The following is an 18,745-nucleotide window of genomic DNA, read 5'->3' on the forward strand; positions in this document are numbered from 1 at the left end:
GAAACAAAGGATACTTGCCTGTTGGATGCGAAAGAAAGTGGAATGGATGGCAGCTATGTCATATGGATTAAGCAGTTACCATAATTAATGATTCCAATGGAATTGTAAGATGTCCCTATGGGGTTAAAGATAACTGAGACTATATGGACAGGCAAGCAAAATCAGAGTTTAATACTTAGAGGATGGTTTGTGCCAAATCCAAGGGACAATAAATACAACATTAGTCAGAGAAATTTATGGAAAGTTGTCCTTGGAATTGCAAAAATTATTCTCTGTTCACTTGTCTCTAAGCACTTGTGTTGCAGGAGGTGGGAAGATTGTGGCAGCAAGGAGAAGAGCAGGTGTTTGTCTGCCAGTGCAGATGTCAAGGCCTTGATGATCCTCTCCAGAAATACAAGTCCTGATCCATTTTGGCAAAGGAATATCTAAAAAGGACTGGGAGACTGACTGGACTCATTGTTGCAGCTGTCATTGAAATCATTGGAATTATCATTGCAGCTGCAGTGGCTGGAACTGCATTACATCAAACTATACAGATGCAGATTATGTTAGAGAATGGCATAAAAATGCCAGGGAGCTGTGGCATAGTCAATCTCATATTGATGAACAAATTAATAATAGATTAAATGATATAGAAATTACATTGGTTCATATTGAAGATCAAATGTATAATTTACCTCACTTTTTGACTACTATAGGCTTAGGTTTGGGGCTGTTTTTTCTCTTCCTCCTCAGCTGTGTTTAACAACAAATAATGAAAGTCAGAAAGCTTGACTGGTAGCCAATGACAGGTAAGACCCTTCCTTCAGAGCTTAAGGGCAACCTAAGACAGGCACATTCACCTCAGCTAATAAAATAAAAAGGAGGAAATGTAGGAGCCAAGGGTTAAAACAAGACCTGCAGAATTTGTTGGGAACAGCTGGCATCAAAGTAGTGGCAAGAAATTGAGGAGACAGTTATTTGCTTAATGAAGAACAATCTGGGAGAGAGAGAATGTTTGTTTTGTCTTAACCCCAGGTTCTTTGTGGTCATCTTAAGTAAGCACTCTGTATTCTCACCAGGTGCATGCATACTCTTTGTCACATGAATCCTGCAGTATATGAGCAGGAACCGATTAAGAATAAAGTTATCTGATGTCTCTGGTCAGTTATTGCTGAGATTCAGACCCCCTGAACCCATCTTTGTTTGTCTTTTATTCTTTCTTTCATTCTTTCTTTCTCATCATTTCTTAATATCCTTTGAGCTCCATTTCATAGGAAGCAACACTCACTGTTTGCAGATAATATGATACTATGCATTGAAAACCCCAACAAATCCACAGCAAAATGACTAGAGCTAATAAATGAGTACAGTACAGCAAAGTGGCAGGTTATAAATCAACACTCAAAAATCTGTGGTGTGACTTCCAGAGAAGATGGCGGCTTAGTAAGACGTGCGGGTCTTAGTTCATCCTCCAGAACAGCTACTAGGAAAGTAGAAATGATACAGAACAGCTCCAGGAGCCACGACATAGACCAAGAAGACAGCATACCCCATTCTGGAATGGCTGACTGGCTGGGAGAACCTGCTCCGGTGAGATCGCCGAGGGGCGTGGGCTTCCCCGGGCTGGGGCGGCAGGCGGCCGGAGTCCCTCCCTCCCTCCTTCCTGGGCTGGCTGGGAGAATTAGACAGGCAGTCCCCTCAAGCCACAGCGGCTAGCACCCCCCCACGCGTGGCCCCCCGGACCAGCTGGGAGAACTGGATCAGAGATCCCCAACCCGTGGAGAATGGCGACCGGGGTCCCTTCCAAACACGTGGCTTCCAGTCTGGCTGGGAATGTTGGATAGGCACTCCCCCAAGCTGTGGCGGCTGGTGCACCCCCACCACGCTTGGCGCCCTGGGCCAGCTGGGAAATTTGGACAGGCGCTCCCCCAAGCCGCGGAGGCTGGTGCCCCCCAACCACGCTTGGCGCCCCAGGCTGGCTGGGAAATTTGGACAGGTGCTCCCACAAGCCGTGGAGGCCGGCGACCCTCCCCAAGCGCAGATGCCTGGGCTGGCTGGGAGATTCATATTGGCACTTCCCCAAGCCACTTTGGCTGGCGATCCCCCCCACAGCAAGAGTTTTCCAAAGTTAAAGGAGCCACAGCATCTTTTACTGGTGGGACCCGCAGACAGATGAGCACCACGAGCGCCACCTACTGGGCAGGATAAGAAAAACAGAGCCCAGAGATTTCACAGAAAAATCTTTCAACCTGCTGGGTCTCACACCTAGGGAAATCTGATTAAATGCCAAGACGCCAGCAGAAGATAACGGATCATGCTCAGAAAATTGAAGATATGGCCCAGTAAAGGAACAAACCAATAGTTCAAATGAGATACAGGAGCTGAGACAACTAATGCTGAATATATGAACAGAAATGGAAAACCTCTTCAAAAACCAAATCGATAAATTGAGGGAGGACATGAAGAAGACATGGGCTGAACAAAAAGAAGAAATAGAAAAACAGAAAAAACAAATCACAGAACTTATGGGAGTGAAGGACAAAGTAGAAAAGCTGGAAAAAACAATGGATACCTACAATGGTAGATTTAAAGAGACAGAAGCTAGAATTAGTGAATTGGAGGATGGAACATCTGAATTCCAAAAAGAAACAGAAACTATAGGGAAAAGAATGGAAAATTTTGAACAGGGGATCAGGGAACTGAATGACAATATGAAGCACACAAATATACGTGTTGTGGGTGTCCCAGAAGGAGAAGATAAGGGAAAAGGAGGAGAAAAACTAATGGAAGAAATTATCACAGAAAATTTCCCAACTCTTATGAAAGACCTAAAATTACAGATCCAAGAAGTGCAGCGTACCCCAAAGAGAATAGACCCAAATAGGCATTCTCCAAGACACTTACTAGTTAGAATGTCAGAGGTCAAAGAGAAAGAGAGGATCTTGAAAGCAGCAAGAGAAAAACAATCCATCACATACATGGGAAACCCAATAAGACTGTGTGTAGATTTCTCAGCAGAAACCATGGAAGCTAGAAGACAGTGGGATGATATATTTAAATTACTAAAAGAGAAAAACTGCCAACCAAGACTTCTATATCCAGCAAAATTGTCCTTCAAAAATGAGGGAGAAATTAAAACACTTTCAGAAAAAAAGTCACTGAGAGAATTTGTGACCAAGAGACCAGCTCTGCAAGAAATACTAAAGGGAACACTAGAGTCAGATACGAAAAGACAGAAGAGAGAGGTATGGAGAAGAATGTAGAAAGAAGGAAAATCAGATATGATATATATAATACAAAAGGCAAAATTGTAGAGGAAAATATTATCCAAACAGTAATAACACTAAATGTTAATGGACTGAATTCCCCAATCAAAAGACATAGACTGGCAGAATGGATTAAAAAACAGGATCCTTCTATATGCTGTCTACAGGAAACACATCTTAGATCCAAAGATAAACATAGGTTGAAAGTGAAAGGTTGGGAAAAGATATTTCATGCAAATAACAACTAGAAAACAGCAGGAGTGACTATACTAATATCCAACAAATTAGACTTCAAATGTAAAACAGTTAAAAGAGACAAAGAAGGACACTATATACTAATAAAAGGAACAATTAAACAAGAAGACATAACAATCATAAATATTTATGCACTGAACGAGAATGCCCCAAAATACGTGAGGAATACACTGCAAACACTGAAAAGGGAAATAAACACATATATTCAATTCCCCACTCTCATCAACGGAAAGAACATCTAGACAGAGGATCAATAAAGAAATAGAGAATCTGAATATTACTATAAATGAGCTAGACTTAACAGACATTTATGGGACATTACATCCCACAACAGCAGGATATACCTTTTTCTCAAGTGCTCATGGATCATTCTCAAAGATAGACCATATGCTGGGTCACAAAGCAAGTCTTAACAAATTTAAAAAGATTGAAATCATACACAACACTTTCTTGGATCATAAAGGAATGAAGTTGGAAATCAATAATAGGCAGAGTGCCAGAAAATTCACAAATACATGGAGGCCCAACAACACACTCTTAAACAACGAGTGGGTCAAAGAAGAAATTGCAAGAGAAATCAGTAAATACCTCGAGGCGAATGAAAACGAAAACACAACATATCAAAACTTATTGGACGCAGCAAAGGCAGTGCTAAGAGGGAAATTTATTGCCCTAAAAGCCTATATCAGAAAAGAAGAAAAGGCAAAAATTCAGGAATTAACTGTCCACTTGGAAGAACTGGAGAAAGAACAGCAAACTAATCCCAAAGCAAGCAAAAGGAAAGAAATAACAAAGATTAGAGCAGAAATAAATGAAATTGAAAACATGAAAACAATAGAGAAAATCAATAAGACGAGAAGTTGGTTCTATGAGAAAATCAATAAGATTGATGGGCCCTTGGCAAGATTGACAAAAAGAAGAAGAGAGAGGATGCAAATAAATAAGATCAAAAATGGAAGAGGAGACATAACCACTGACCTCACAGAAATGAAGGAGGTAATAACAGGATACTATGAACAACTTTACGCTAATAAATACAGCAATTTAGATGAAATGGACGGGTTCCTGGAAAGACATGAACAACCAACTTTGACTCAAGAAGACATAGATAACCTCAACAAACCAATCACAAGTAAAGAAATTGAATCAGTCATTCAAAAACTTCCTAAAAAGAAAAGTCCAGGACCAGACGGCTTCACATCTGAATTCTATCAAACATTCCAGAAAGAATTAGTACCAACTCTCCTCAAACTCTTCAAAAAAATTGAAGTGGAGGGAAAGCTACCTAATTCATTCTATGAAGCCAACATCACCCTCATACCAAAACCAGACAAAGATATTACAAAAAAAGAAAACTACAGACCAATCTCTCTCATGAATATAGATGCAAAAATCCTCAACAAAATTCTAGCAAATCGAATCCAGCAACACATTAAAAGAATTATACATCGTGACCAAGTAGGATTCATCCCAGGTATGCAAGGATGGTTCAACATAAGAAAATCAATTAATGTAATGCACCATATCAACAAATCAAAGCAGAAAAATCACATGATCATCTCAATTGATGCAGAGAAGTCATTTGACAAGATTCAACATCCTTTCCTGTTGAAAACACTTCAAAAGATAGGAATACAAGGGAACTTCCTTAAAATGATAGAGGGAATATATGAAAAACCCACAGCTAATATCATCCTCAATGGGGAAAAATTGAAAACTTTCCCCCTAAGATCAGGAACAAGACAAGGATGTCCATTATCACCCCTATTATTCAACATCATGTTGGAGGTTCTAGCCAGAGCAATTAGACAAGAAAAAGAAATACAAGGCATCAAAATTGGAAAGGAAGAAATAAAACTATCACTGTTTGCAGATGATATGATACTATACGTTGAAAACCCAGAAAAATCCACAACAAAACTGCTAGACATAATAAATGAGTACAGCAAAGTAGCATGTTACAAGATCAACATTCAAAAATCTGTAGCATTTCTATACACTAGTAATGAACAAGCTGAGGGGGAAATCAAGAAACGAATCCCATTTACAATTGCAACTAAAAGAATAAAATACCTAGGAATAAATTTAACTAAAGAGACAAAAAACCTATACAAAGAAAACTACAAAAAACTGTTAAAAGAAATCACAGAAGACCTAAATAGATGGAAGGGTGTGTTAGTTAGATTCAGTTGTCAACTTGGCCAGGTGAGCATACCTAGTCTTGTTGCTGTGGACATAAGCCAATGGTGTGTGAACCTCATCTGTTGCCAATTACATCTGCAGTCAGCTAGGAGGCGTGTCTGCTGCAATGAGTGACATTTGACTTAATTGGCTGGTGCTTAAATGGGAGATTGCAATGTAGCACTGCTAAGCAGCTCGGCATTCCTCATCTCAGCACTTGCAGCTCAGCCCAGGCCTTTGGAGGTGCAGAAAGAAGTCACCCTGGGGAAAGTTGTTGGAACCCAGGGGCCTGGAGAAAAGGCCAGCAGAGGCCATCCTGTGCCTTCCCACATAGGAAAGAACCTCAGTGGAAAGTTAGCTGCCTTTCCTCTGAAGAACAAACGAAATAAATCCCCTTTTATTAAAAGCCAATCCGTCTCTGGTGTGTTGCATTCCAGCAGCTAGCAAACTAGAACAAAGGGCATACCATGTTCATGGATTGGAAGACTAAATGTAGTTACGATGTCAATCCTACCTAAATTGATTTACAGATTCAATGCAATACCAATCAAAATCCCAACAACTTATTTTTCAGAAATAGAAAAACCAATAAGCAAGTTTATCTGGAAGGGCAGGGTGCCCCGAATTACCAAAAGTATCTTGAGGAAAGAAAAATGAAGCTGGAGGTCTCACGCTGCCGGACTTCCAGGCATATTATGAAACCACAGCGGTCAAAACAGCATGGTATTGGCATAAAGATAGATATATCAACCAATGGAATCAAATAGAGTGCTCAGATATAGACCCTCTCATCTATGGACATTTGATCTTTGATAAGGCAGTCAAGCCAACTCACCTGGGACAGAACAGTCTCTTCAATAAATGGTGCCTAGAGAACTGGATATCCATATGCAAAAGAATGAAAGAAGACCCGTATCTCACACCCTATACAAAAGTTAACTCAAAATCGATCAAAGATCTAAACATTAGGTCTAAGACCATAAAACAGTTAGAGGAAAATGTAGGGAGATATCTTATGAAACTTACAATTGGAGGCGGTTTCATGGACCTTAAACCTGAAGCAAGAGCACTGAAGAAATAAATAAATAAATGGGAGCTCCTCAAAATTAAACACTTTTGTGCATCAAAGAACTTCATCACGAAAGTAGAAAGACAGCCTACACAATGGGAGACAATATTTGGAAACAACATATTGGATAAAGGTCTAGTATCCAGAATTTATAAAGAGATTGTTCATCTCAACAACAAAAAGACAGCCAACCCAATTACAAAATGGGAAAAAGACTTGAACAGACACCTCTCAGAAGAGGAAATACGGATGGCCAAGAGGCACATGAAGAGATGCTCAATGTCCCTGGCCATTAGAGAAATGCAAATCAAAACCACAATGAGTTATCATCTCACACCCACCAGAATGGCCATTATCAACAAAACAGAAAATGACAAGTGCTGGAGAGGATGCAGAGAAAGAGGCACACTTATCCACTGTTGGTGGGAATGTCAAATGGTGCAACCACTGTGGAAGGCAGTTTGGTGGTTCCTCAAAAAACTGAATATAAAATTGCCATACGACCCAGCAATACCATTGCTAGGTATCTACTCAAAGAACTTAAGGGCAAAGACACAAACGGACATTTGCACACCAATGTTTATAGCAGCATTATTTACAATTGCAAAGAGATGGAAACAGTCAAAATGTCCATCAACAGACGAGTGGCTAAACAAACTGTGGCATACACATACGATGGAATATTATGCAGCTTTAAGACAGAATAAACTTATGAAGCATGTAATAACATGGATGGACCTAGAGAACATTATGCTGAGTGAGTCTAGCCAAAAACTAAAGGACAAATACTGTATGATCCCACTGATGTGAACCGACATTCGAGAATAAACTTGGAATATGTCATTGGTAACAGAGACCAGCAGGAGTTAGAAACAGGGTAAGATAATAGGTAATTGGAGCTGAAGGGATACAGACTGTGCAACAGGACTAGATGCAAAAACTCAAAAATGGACAGCACAATAATACCTAATTGTAAAGTAATCATGTTAAAACACTGAATGAAGCTGCATCTGAGCTATAGGGGTTTTTTTGTTTGTCTGTTTGTTTGTTTGTTTGTGTCTTTTTTCTTTTTCCTTTTCTTTTTTTTACTATTATTATTATTTTTATTTTTTTCTCTATATTAACATTCTATATCTTTTTCTGTTGTTTTGCTAGTTCTTTTCCTAAATCAATGCAAATGTACTAAGAAATGATGATCATGCATCTATGTGATGATATTAAGAATTACTGATTGCATATGTAGAATGGAATGATTTCTAAAAAAAATCTGTAGTGTTTCTGTACACTAGTAATGTGTAATCTGAGGGGGAAATCAAGAAATAAATTCCATTTACATTTGCAACCAAAAGAATAAAATATTTAGGAATGAGTTTAACAAAGGATACAAAAGACCTTTACAAAGAAAACTATAAGAAATTGCTTAAAAATATCACAGAAGAACTAAATAAATGGAAGGGCACACTGTGTTCAAGGATTGGAAGACTAAATATAGTTAAGATGTCAATTCACCTAAATTGATTTATAGATTCAATGCAATAACAATTAAAATCCCCAAAACTTACTTTGTTGAAATAGAAAAACCAATAACCAAATTTATCTGGAAGGACAGGGTTCCCTGAATAGCTAAAAATATCCTGAGAAAGAAAAATGAAGTCGGGGCTCTCAAACTACCTGACTTTAAGGGGAATTACAAAACTACAGTGGTCAAAACAGCATGGTATTGGCATAAAGACAGATATACTGACAAATGGAATTGAGTAGAGTGTTTGGATATAGATCTCCACATCAATGTACAATTGATCTTTGATAAGGCAGTCAAGTCAACCCATCTGGGACAGTCTCTTCAATAAATGATGCTTTGAGAACTGGATATCCATATGCAAATGAATGAAAGAGGCTCCATATTTCACACCTTATACAAAAATTAACTCAAAATGGATCAAAGACCTAAACATTAGATCTAAGATCACAAAACTTTTAGAAGAAAATGTAGAGAAATATCTTATAAAACTTATAATAGGAGGCAGTTTCCTAGATCTTATATCTAAAGCATAAGCATTGTAGAAAGAAATAGACAAATGGGAACCTCAAAATTAAACACTTTTGTGCATCAAAGAACTTTGTCAAGAAAGTAAAAACACAGCCTACACAATGGGGGACAATATTTGGAAATGATGTATCAGATAATGTGTCTAGTATCCAGAACATATAAAGCAATTGTTCAACTGAACAACAAAAAGACAAAAAAAGCCATTTACAAAATGGGCAAAAGATGTGAACAGACACTTCTCAGAAGAGAAAATATAAATGGCAAAAAAGCACATGAAAATATGCTCAACTTCCCTGGCTATTAGGGAAATGCAAATCAAAATCACAATGAGATATCATCTCACACCCACCAGAATGGCCAATATCAATAAAACAGAAAATGACAAGTGCTGGAGAGGATAGTGGAGAAATCGGCACACTTATCCACTATTGGTGGGAATGTAAAATGGTACAAACGTTGTAGAAGGCAGTTTGGTGGTTCCTCAGGAAGCTAAGTCTAGAATTGCCATATGACGGGGTAATTGCATTGCTAGATATCTATTCAGAGGACGTGAGGGCAATGACACAAACGGACATGTGCACACTAATGTTTATAACAGCATTATTTATAATTGCCAAGAGATGGAAACAGTCCAAATGTCCATCAACAGACGAGAGGCTAAACAAGTTGTGGTATATACATATGATGGAATATTACACAGCTGAAAGACAGGATAAAGTCATGAAGCATGTAATAACATGGATGGACTTTAAGGACATTATGCTGAGTGAGATTAGCCAGAAACAAAAGGACAGATACAGTATGGTCTCACTGATATGAGCTAACATTAACGAATGAACTTGGAGAATTTCAGTTAAGAACATAGGTCGTCAAAAGCTAGAAATGGGGTAGACAAATCGGGTAATTGGAGCTGAAGGGATACAGATTGTGCAACAGATTGATTGTAAAAATCCAGAAATGGATAGCACAATGCTACCTAATTGTAGCACAATAATGTTAGTACACTTAATGAAGCTAAATGTGATAATAATAGAGGGATGATGGCCATTGGCACAAATGAAACCAGAAGTTAAGATAGAAGATAAAGACTGAAATGGTATAATCTAGGAAAGCCTAGCATGTGCAATGATAGTTACTAAATGTACAAATTAAAAATATTTCTGCATGAGGAAGAACAAAGGAATATTAATACTGCAGGGTGTTGAAAATAGATGGTAATTCATTTTTAAAACTTTAACTTACGTGTGAGACTAAAACATAAAAAAATCATTTGGTATGAAATTTATATTTTGACTAGTGCGTTTCCTAATATAACTTATATGGACAGTTTATTTGCACACCGTAAGTACATGGAACCCTGAATAGGGCATGAGATTTTGTAGGTTTGTCCAGATTTGATGCCCCAATAAATCCCAGAGTGATTTGAATAGTGAATAAAAAAGTATTTGCAAAGTCCCCTCAGGGGATGTTCTAGTTTGCTAGCTGCTGGAATGCAATATACCAGAAACAAAATGGTTTTTAAAAAGGGGAATTTAATAAATTGCTAGTTTACAGTTCTAAAGCTGAGAAAATGTCCCAATTAAAACAAGTCTATAGAAATGTCCAATCTAAGGCATCCAGGGAAAAATACCTTGGTTCAAGAAGGCCAGTGAAGTTCAATGTTTCTCTTTCAGCTGGAAGGGCATATGGTGAACATGGTGGCATCTGCTGGCTTTCTCATGGCTCTACAAAAGGGACTTTCTCCAAAATGTTTTCTATTTTAAAGGATTCCAGTAAGCAACACCACCTTCAATGGGTGGAGACACACCTCCATGGAAATTATCTAATCAAAAATTACCACCCACAATTGGGTGGATCACATCTCCATGGAAACAATCAAAATGCTCTCACACATCAATATTGAATGAAGATTAAAGGACAATACTTTTCTGGGGTCCATCACATATTCAAACTGGCACAGGGAAACAGTGAGAAAGGGTGAAAATTCAACTTCCCCATTTGGAGAATTCCAGATATTTTTGCAAGCAGTGGGGACAACTACATCAATAGGCCAAGCCCACAATCTTGGGGTTTATTCATATGAAACACCCCTGCTAAGAATAAAGTAAGCCTACTTAAAATTAGGCCTGAGAGTCACCCCAGAGAACCTCTTTGGTTGCTCAGATGTTTGCCATTTGTATTTCCTCTTCCTCTCTCTCAGCCAGCATGGCAAGCAAACTCACCACCCTTCCCCTCTCTATGTGGGACATGACTACCAGAGGTGTAAACCTCCCTGGCAACATGGTGAGAAATCTTAGAATGAGCTGGAACTCAGCATCAAGGGATTGAGAAAACTTTCTTGACCAAAAGGGAAGAGAGAAATTAGACAAAATAAAGTGTCAATGGCTGAGAGATTTCAAATAGACTCAAGAAGTTATCCTGGAGGTTATTCTTATGCATTATATACATATCCCCTTTTTAGTTTAAGGTGTATTAGGCTATAGGGAGGTGCCTGAAACTGTAGCACTGTGTTCCAGTAGCCAGATTTCTTGAAGATGATTGTATAATGATATAGCTTATGTAATGTGACTGTGTGGTTGTGAAACCTTGTGTCTGATGCTTCTTTTATCTATGGTATGGACAGATGAGTAAAACATATGGATTAAAAATAAATAAATAATAGGGGAAACAAATATTAAAATTAAAAATATATACTGGGCAGATGGAAATACTAGTGATCAGTGAGAGGGAGGGGTAAAGGGTACAGTATGTATGAGTTTTTCCTTTTTTTCTTTCTTTTTCTGGATGGTGCAAGTGTTCTAAAAAATGATCATGGTGATGAATATACAACTATGTGGTGGTATTGTGAGCCATTGATTGTACACCCTATATGGAATTCTTGTATGCTAAGAATGTATGTGCTCGTATGTTGCTTTATCAATAATATTTTTTAAAAAGTAACTCAGGAGAGTTCTGAGGATTAGAACTTTCATAATTTATATTGAAATTGAATTCAAGGAGTACAAAAATGATATTTGGCAGTCATATTAATACCATAAGGATCAATGTCAGCTGACGCCTTAGAAATTTTCATCTACTAATTGATTGGAATATTTGATCTATGGTTAAAGTGTGTTTTAAATGGTTTCTAGTTAAATAATTATAATAATTATTGAAATATGGTGGCATTTTAAAACTATGGAAAATGATTTTCTTCATTTAAAATGACATAAATTTAATTTAAAAGCATTGGTAAAGTCCCTTGAAGGATGGGAGAAAAAATATGCAACTATTAAGCTTTACCTCCAGGGAAACCCCTGATACTGTCTCAACCTTTATGGACTCCCAAATCAATAAGCAAAGATTTTGATCTTGAGGCTTATTCTTTTGAAGCTTTTTTCTGTAGCAGAGAACCTAAGCCTACCTAAAGTTATGTCTAAGAGTTACTTCCAGAGAAATTCTTTTGTTGCCCAGATGTGGCCACTCTCTCTCTAAGCCCAACTCTGCAAGTAAAATCATTACTTCCCCTAAGTGGGACATGACATCCAGGGGTTAAAATCTCCTGGGCAATGTAGTACATAGCCCCCAGGGATGAGCCTGGCCCTGGCACCATGGGATCAACAACAGCCTCCCAACCAAGAGGAAAAGAAATGTAACAAACTAAGGTATCAGAGGCTGAGAAAATTCAAATGGAGTCAGGAGGCTATTGTGAAGTCTACTCTTATACAAGCTTCAGCTAGATATTGCTAATTGTCATGGTTTGCCAAACCCCAACCAAAACCTTCTTGTTAACCTCAACAAAAACTTAGGGGTCTATCTGAGATTCTACAAAAATTTCATACACTAAGATTACTTTCTAGAAAGCTACACACTCCAGCCAGAGTCCTAGGCCAGATAAGTCCTGAAACCCAGAGGGGCCAGCTTCTCCAAGAACACCAACTAGTTCCACCCCCTTATCCCATACTATCAACACCCCTTTCCAACATGAAAAAATTGTAATGGGCATAGTTCAAATACCGCTAAAGATTGAGAGAAGGAAAAAAGGAAAAGGAGGAGCTATAACATAGAAGATAGGATTTAACAAATGAGTATGAAATATTGATATTTATATTTCCTTTAGTCTCCCGTGTTTTGGAACTCCTAGAAGGAAAAATCTAAAATTGTGGAACTGTAACCCATACCAAACTTTGAATTCTGTTCTATAACTACTTGTTACAATATACTTTGAAATTATTGCTTTTTGTATATTTGTTATATTTCACAAATTTTGTTATATATGTGTTACCACAATTAAAGACAGTAAAAAGTTAAAACTATGAAAGCGATACAAAGACCTTTTCAGATAAATATTTGTGTAACTGCAAGGACTGTTTTTACATTTTGCTTTTTTCTTCTTAATTGTTTTATAAGCCATATAATTGTTAAGAGCAAAATTGATGCCATTGCCTTGTGTGTTTTATAATATATTTAGATGTAATTCTTGAAAGAACCATAGCATGAAGGACGTTATTAATGGCATTTGGACTATGGGATTTAAGGATGAATAATTTAAACCCTAGGGAAGTCACTGAGGAATAAAGTTGAAAGAAATATAGACAAAAATTTACCAGGAAATGACAATGTGATCCTAAAGAAAATTTTAAAAATTAAGGAAAATGCAGGAAAAAGGGAAGAAAAGATAAAAAAAAACACAGAGGTACAAGTTGAAAACAATAAAATTTAGTGGTCCCAAACCCAACCATGACAATAATTACATTAAAAATTTCTGGGCCAACCTCCAGAGGGCAGTGTGGTGGTTCCACGGGAGGCTAGAGGTGGGGTTGCCATATGATCTTACAAGTCCATTGCTCATTATATACTTGAAAGAACTGAGAGTGACTATATGAAAGGACATTTTCACACTGGTGTTTATGGCAGCAGTGTTCATGATTCACAATGGATGGAGGTGGTCTAAGGGTACAACAATTTGAGGAATGAAAGAGAGAACTGTGGTGTTTACATCAATGGACTACTAAGCTGCTTCAAGAAGGAATGAAGTTGTGAGACTGCAACTTGGTGAATAATCTTAAGGACAGTATGCTGAATAAAATGTCAGAAACAAAAAGACAAATATTATCATGCTGCACTCATAAGGATTAATTATAATATGCAAATTCAGAGAATTGAAGTCAAGAACCTGGGTTATAGGTTGGGGCCTATTATAAAAATTCCTAGATTTCAAGCTCTTGCAGCGTCACATATATTCAGGCATTATAATTGATATTTCTAAATTCTGAGACACTGAGCTATTTGTATATAACTCAGTCATATCCAGAAACTTCAGGCATTTACGTGACACCTGAGACTCAGACCTAGAGAACTGGACCTAAGAAAGTCAGCATAATGCCACTCAACCACTGTTAAAAAAAAGTTGAAAAAGTGAACAGACTTCATCTAGAGATATGAATGAAAATGACCTGGATAGGACTAGGTAAATCAGAACACTGGCTAAATGATGATATGGCCCATATTTTCAAACTTCAACCTCTGTGTGAAATCAAAGCACAGATGTTTATTTGATGCAAAATTTATATTTTTAGTAGCACATTATCTAATTTACCGTGTATGGTCAGTTTAGCTGTGATGCCATCTTGTCCTCAACATTTCATTTTTTGGAGCTTCTTGATGACTGATTCAATCTCTTTACTAGTGATTGGTTTGCTAAGGTTGTCTATTTCTGCTTGAGTCAGTGTTAGTTGTTCATACCTTTCTAGGAAGTTGTCCAGTTCATCTGCATTGTTTAGTTTATTAGCATACAGTTGCTCATAGTATCCTCTCATTACCTCCTTTATTTCTGTGGGGTCAGTGGTTATGTCTCATCTTCCATTTCTGATTTTATTTGTATCCTCTCTCTCTCTCTCTGTCAACCTAGCTAAGAATCTATCAATTTTATTAATTTTCTCAAAGAATCACCTTCTGGTTTTGTTGATTTTCTCAATTTTTTCGGTCAGGTTCATATCTTAAGGTTCGGTCGCTCTGGTCTGGTAGCAAATTGAAAGAGAGCACTAGGAGCTTCTGGTAGAGTGGTCATCTTTAACCATTCCCTCCACTCTGCTCTTCTTTTTTTCTCTCTCTCTTTGAGGCCTACAGAGCAATCGTCCCTTAGATGCCAAATTACACAAAAATGTCACTTTAGCAACAAGTGGTTTCCCTTGTGGGGTACCTGATTAGATACATGTACATTACATCCATGGTTGCATAAACTATGTTGTATCATGTTCCCCTAGAACTTATGAAGGACATTCAGCAGGCTGTTTACAATGAGCAATGTTTCCAGACCCCACACTCCAGCCCCTAAACAATCAGTGTTCTAGGATATGCCTTGTCCCACGGGGCTGCTCCTTGGGCCCACAGAGCACAACAATAATAAAGTGACCAACAAAATATTAAAAATCCAGACAGGCATGCTGAGGTTATTATTACCCAATGCCAAGTCCCTGTCATGGAGTTCCACTAGGACTGCACAGGACCCAGTGAGAGGGAGTGAATGGTTTGTATTTCCTTATTAATTTTATGCAAGACACCTGTAACAGAATCTTGATTGTCAGGAACATACACATAATATTTTACATGTAATATTGCACAAGTTTCCTCTTATGCAGCTGTCAAGAGATCTAAATCCATTCTGTTTTGCAAAACAACCCTTCTCATCTGGGTAGTTTCATTCATCCCTACATATAGGCAGCCATCCCACCACCTTTTGGGAACTGCAGATATCATGATCCCATCACAAAAAGACTAGGAGTCCACATAGCCACCAGCAGGGTTTCCCTGACATTGCTCAATGCACTGTGGTGCTTTTCTTTTAAACCTATATGCTCAGCTATAAACCATCCCTGACCATTTTGGATGGCATATCCAAAAAGGGGAGGGGGGGGGCAGGGGCAAATTGTCCATGTCCCAGAGGAGCAAAGTGTCAACTGCTTTCTGTACTTCTTCCAAAGCTGGAGAACCGCAATTATTTCATTCGAACCATGCACAGTTTTGCTCAGTGACTAGTGCTATCTGCCATGGGAGCCCTTCAACTGCATCTACTGGAAGCTCAGTACACATCCAGCAACAAGAGACATTGTGGACCTCTTCATAGGTGTGTGTCCAGTCTACCAGGCTGTTAGCTTCAATCAGCCTGGTTGGAGACATAATAAAGTTTTAAAAACCATTAGAGATAAATTTTATTCCTTGGGCCTAATACAGGCCACCTGCACATCCTGCAAAAGAAGAGGGGTGCTAGGGGTCTCTGCTCCAGGTGGGAGTACCAAACCAGGTCCCCTCAGACCATGGTAGCACAATCAGGATGTAAGACATAAGTTTCTTGAAGCAAAGAACCTTTCCCATCATGAGGAAGGGACACTTGTATAGGATTTGGCCACTCCTCAACCCAAGTTTGCATCTGCAAACTTCGAATTACACAGTCAAGCCAAGGCAAAAGATATACCACCTAGGAAGGGGCTTCCATTAGTATTTTTCAGTCATGTCCACTCATCTGTTGTGCCTGTTGCAAAACACTGGGGGAGGGGACTGGTAATAGCAACCCTTTCTCTCACACATTGGGTCTTTCTAACACATCACTTCTTTCCACTTGTATGTGCAAGGGCAAAGTTCATCCCCTTATTATTAAGCCTAAAAGAAGTAGCCTGTGCACTGAGGCTGTTCATTTAACAAGTGAACACCAGTAGCCAATTGGGGTAACCCACCACTTCAGTGTCAGCTCCTCTGGGGCTAAAATCCAAAGCACCTCTTTCAGGAGGCCATTGTACCTTTCCATTATTTCTGCAGGTTGTGGTTTATATGGGACATGCTGTGTCCAGTGTATATTTGACCTTTGGCCCAACATGACCACACTTTTGGCCCAATCCTGGCCACATTTTTGACCCAATCCTGGCCACACCTTTAACCCAATCCTGACCACACCTTTGGCCCAATTCTAGACAGCAAACTCATTGCCATTCAATGGGGGATTGCTTCAATCCCTTCCAATTTCTGCTTATCTTCCATTATAGGCCTGTATTGAACTCATTTGCTTTCAGGGCAGCATAGACAGCAGTTACTTGATGCTCAATAGGGGAGCATCTCATCTTGCTCCCTTCCCTAACTGGGACCAACATCTTATGGGGACTTTGTGTCTGCTCTTGTACTACCAGAGTCCCCAAATAAAACCTACTTTATCGGCTATCACATCTAGGTGAAAAGGGACTGCCTTGACCACCACCTGTAGCATCTGGGCCTGTGCTATTGCCCTTTTTTGTTTCTGCAAAGGCATGTTCTTGGTCATCCCCCAGTCCCAGTGGGTGCCTTTCTTAATGAAGGTTACATCCAGGTGGAAAGGAGCTGCCTTATCCACCACCTGTAGTGTTTGGGTTGTGCTATTGCCCTTTTTTCTGTGGCAAATGCCTGCTTTTGATCTTCCCAGTTCAGTGGGGCACCTTTTTAAATTAAGGTATACAGAGGACAAAAGACCTGAGACAAATGGGGGATAAACACCTTCCATTACCCCAAAAGGCCTACAACAGCTTGTAGCTGATTTACCATGGTTGGTCTCAAATATGCTTGAACATTAGCTGTCATAGCTTCTGGAATTACTTTGGTCTTACCCAACCAGACAACTCCCAAGAACTTTATTTTGCTCTTACTCAAGCAGACAATTTCCAAGAACTTGCCAGACAATCCAGGCCCTTGGATCTTGGCCTCATTGATTCCCCCTTCCCAGGTACCTAGTGTGTGGCACAGGCTGTCTGTGGCTTCCTCTAGATCTGTGGCACACGGTAGGGCAATGTATATAGCCCTGTGGCAGCACCAAAAATGTCCATTGCCACTCTTTCCAGGTGAATGCAAACTGGTGCTGGCTCTCTAGGACAGGTCAATGGAGAAAAACACATTTGCCAAGTCCATCACATAGTGGCACTGTTCTAAGAAAAGTGTCAGTTGATGCATCATATCATCTATTGATGATTTTGCAGAATGCATGGGAGGAGTGACTTTATTGAGCTCACAGTAATCAACCAGTAATTTTCCATGTGCTGTCCTCCTTTTAGACAGACCAAACCAGAGTGTTGCAAGGACTATAGGCCATCTTCATGATCCCAGCCTTTTCCAATTGTAGGATGATTTGCCAAATTTCCTCCTGTCCTCTAGGCAACCACTATTGCCTCACCTTAACAATTCTTCAGGGCCCAGGGCAGCAAGCAATCAATGCCAGGCATTATCATGGCTTCTTTCACATGGACCATGCATCTTCCATATCCATCAATGAGAGTCAGAGGGCCATTTAACTGGTCTGGGTTTCCATACAACAAAATGCATTTTGCCTCTGTGTCTACTTGGGCCAAGACATGCTGTACATCGCAGAGGGACTACTATTGTGAAAGTTCCTTCAGTCTCCCATCTGCCCAACCCACTGGACCCAGTGGCCTGCATGGCAGTTGATAAAGTCATCCTGGCTACACAGGAGTAAATCATTACATAAGTGCCAGTGCTCCCAGGGAGATATTTTTTGCAACACTAATATAATTTCATTGGGCTGCTGTTAATCAATTGCCTCTGGATTCACCCCTGTGGCTATTAAATTCCCACATTTGCAACTGCAATACCTTGGTGGGGCTGCCAGCTTTGCCAGCCCTTCTCCATTTGGATGGCAGCTCCATGCCTTGATTTACTAAGCACATTCCTTCACCAGTTCTTGCACTTTTACATTTCTAACTGTGTTATTTCACTTTCTGAGAGTTCCAGGCTATCAGCTTCACAGGCTTCTGCCATACCTGTTTGATGAGAACTCAGAGTCCCTTCTGGCATGTATGCCACATATGTTATTGTTGGTGGACCTGTGGGGGCCACCAGTCCACCCCCTGGAGCCAAGAGGTGGTCGCACACAATGCACCACTTCATCATGGGACAGGCATGCAGGAAGGGAGGGGTACTTGCTTTGGG

Source organism: Tamandua tetradactyla, chromosome X (assembly GCF_023851605.1).
Source record: "Tamandua tetradactyla isolate mTamTet1 chromosome X, mTamTet1.pri, whole genome shotgun sequence".
Classification (NCBI taxonomy): Eukaryota; Metazoa; Chordata; class Mammalia; order Pilosa; family Myrmecophagidae; genus Tamandua; species Tamandua tetradactyla.